Consider the following 3,567-nt stretch of genomic DNA (forward strand, 5'->3'; position numbering starts at 1 on the left):
ACTCAGCGTGTTCCGACTTATCAACAAGAACCGGCCCAAAGGTTCCCACGGCAATCAATATTTCCACTTCCAACACCTCTTCTTCCTCCATGCCCCTTGGAAGATTAGGCCTTCCCGGCGGGTTATTAAAGACGACCCACCACGAGAAGGATCAACGGAAGCGGACGCTCCGCCGGAGCTTCGGTGACCCTCTCAGAAAGAAAGCTTCATTGGCATCAATCGCTATCTCTGTCGAAGGAAGGCGATTCCGCAACATTCCAAAAACGTTGCGCTTCGCCTTCATCTCCAAAAACTCCCTCCTGGGGACTTCGAGAACCTCTAGCCACCATTATCACTAAATAAAGAGGAAGGGGAGACTCACCGGAGGGAGGAAGGAAAACGGAAATGGCGAAAGGAGCCGCTGACAGTTAAGAAAGAGGAAAGGAAGAAGACGAAAGATCGAAAAAGCTCTAAAGGAAATGCAAAGCGGGAATGACAGTAGAAGTTCGAAATGCGGGACCCCCACCATTTTATAAGATTGCCATGTGGCGGAAGCAATTAATGGGGAAATGATTCGACGCCTGCATCGACTCTCCTACTCGACACGTGGCGCACGTCGACTGACGACAATAATGCCCTTGCTACGTGTCCAACCCTCATTGGCGGGGTGAGCGATTTGACGGCTGTCGGCACATGCGATGTCAGAAACTGAACCGCCTCCCGTCAAAGGCGACACAGAATGCATTAAATGACTACTTATTGTCTCGGACTAAGTTATGAACCGACTCAAAACTCGCTACTCCTAAGTGTCATATGAAACACACGGAGTAAGGGGGCTTACTGTTGGGGACAAAAGATACAGAGTTCGGAGACTCGGACTTAATGCCTCGGGTCGCCAAAGGATGTGTCAGATCCGAGGCATGGTTCACTAAACCGAGACAGAAGTTAAGTCGGTTCGGACGACACATCAGCAATCCGGGCATGCATCGGGCCGATCTTCTTATCAGATCGGCCAGCGCAAGATAAAGCCTCATCCCGAATATCTTGGGATAAGATCCCCGACCCCGAAGCTCACGGGATCGGATGAAGGCTGGAGATGGGCACGATCCTGTCTCCGTGATACCAGGAGAGGATCCCGCACACGATATCAGGAGAAGAATCCTCGTACGATTAAATGCTCCAGCAGCTATAAAAGAGGAACCTCCATCGTCTTGTGAGGTAAGGCAAAAATTCTTTCTCAAAACCCCTCAATACATTTAGACCCAGAATCCAGGCCTGACTTTGGCATCGGAGGGTCCCCTGCTCAAGCCAGGGTCTCCTTTGTCCTCTTTCCGTGCAAGTATACGAAAGTCTAAGAGGACGAACCAGATTTTTGCAACAACAGGGACCATTCCCTAAAATGAGCTGGAAAAACGGATGGACGGCGTGGATATACAGCACAAACATTGAGGTGAGCCCCACGGTCAGGGCCGCACCCACTGGCTGGTTGCCCAGGCGGATTGCCTGCTAAATCCGACCACGGTCGGAAACTAGGTGGGGCCCACTTAGCAATCCACCCGGTCCATCGGTTTCGCCAGCTCATGTTAGGAGATGAAGCAACAAAACAACAATGGGACGTCAGGGAGGCCCAGCATAGAAGCTTCCAGATGCAATGTGGGGCCCATCATATTGGGTATATTGTACATTCCTCCGTGGTGTCCCACTTGAATTTTTTGACACACAAGACCATTAGGATGTACCGTACAAGTCTCACATGGTGGACGGTTTCGATTCTACATAAAACTGGTTGCATTAGACACACGGGACTGTTGGACGGTCCATTCATTTCAACCGTGTTAACGTCCGTGTTAAAAATCGCACCGACCAGATGATATTTCCCGCCTGAATATTGGTCAGTGCTCTCGTAACTGAACGTCTATCATCATCTGTCCAAAGTGCACACGGGTCCCACTGAATAGATGCCTCACGTTGTCCTATTTTTCTCTGCTTGATCTCAACCACCCATTCCTAATGATATTGATCACATGTTTCAGATCGTCTGATTGGAGTGATGCTTGCATTTTTCACCCGCCAGTCGTGGACTAGAAATGGTGGACAATCCACAAAGATGTTTGGACGGTCCCACGTCCCCATCTAGTTGTGGAAGATTCTTTCCCATGCGTCTAGAAGAGTTGAATCAAAGAAATTCAAAGGAAGAAATCCATGAGAACTTATTCTAGAAATCAAAAGAGGCGAGGGAAGCCTGGTCGCGTCCTTGTTAAAATCATTTGTTGCGTCACGATTGCATCTTCCAGAACAATCGTGATCCGCGCCGTCCCTCATTTTATGTGGGCCCCACTGCGATCCTAGCAATCTGATCAAGGGACATTCTCGGTTTGAATCTGAACCATTGGAGTTGCCTGTCTTGGTTGGTCTGTTGGCCCCACTGATTGGTGCAATTTTCAAGGTGAGGCCAACCAAGAGAATGGCTCTGATTGCCAAGTGGAGTCCCATGAACGGTGGAGATTTAACTCAGGTTGCCATTTGGTCCAGTTCCAGCTTACCATCCTTCCAATCCATACAATTCCTACCGGGGTGAGAACGGACCAAGCAGCTCATCAGGCAAACCCTACTTTGGAATTGCCATTTCTAAAAACAATCCGCTCATCTGATTGTAATCAAATCAACCCATGTAATTAGAATAAGGAGAATGATGATGTTCTTGTGCAGCTCAAGTCAACCGTTCATTTAATTCTGCACATGTATGGGCCATGAGACGATCATGTCCGCATGATTTTTTAGAGTTTTGCTCCATGTACATGACAGTTCATGCACCCGCCACCATACGAAATCCAATCCATCCATCAGGGAGTCCCATCATATAGATGAACAGGCCCATTGTCCATCATTCACGTGAAGTTGTGTAAGCAGTTCACCTAATTTTTTTTAAAAAAAGAAGAAGCAGATGCATGAAATAGAGAACAGTGTGAGGATCGCCTAATCAAAGAGCAACTGGGGGGATTTGACAGGCGAAAGTCTTCCATCTGATTTAAGATTAGATGTCTAAGAATCCCACGATTAGGCGATGCATGGCCCATTGGATGTTGGGTCCACCTGCTAAAGATTTTAAAAATGGTGAATGAGGCCGACTCTTCTGCTTCACGAGTAAAGCTGGGCATCGAGTCAAGTCGGACCAAGTTACTGCTGACCTGACTAGATCCGGTTTTGAAATAGGCCTGACCTGAACCCGACTCGGTACCTAGTCCAGCATGCCTAAACCGATCCAAATCCGGGTCTGGCATGGACTAATCCGGACCGAGTCTGACCCGGTAAAAAGTATCGAGTCAGTTTGTTGGCACCGATTCAAATTGAGAGAGAGAGAGAGAGAGAGAGAGAGAGAGAGAGAGAGAGAGAGAGAGAGAGAGGTGATGGAAGTGGGTAGTTGCCGGGATTGAATGAGGAGGATGAGGGAGGAAGAGAAAGTTTGGGATCAAGTCGGAGTTTTTTTTAAATTATAATTATATACCCAAAACTGAATTGAGTCAGTTCTGGATCGAGTCGAGTCTGACTAGATCAAGTTTCGGGTCAAGTCGGGTTGAGTTACTGGGT

The sequence above is a fragment of the Magnolia sinica genome, chromosome 4 (assembly GCF_029962835.1).
Source record: "Magnolia sinica isolate HGM2019 chromosome 4, MsV1, whole genome shotgun sequence".
In the NCBI taxonomy this organism is placed as follows: Eukaryota; Viridiplantae; Streptophyta; class Magnoliopsida; order Magnoliales; family Magnoliaceae; genus Magnolia; species Magnolia sinica.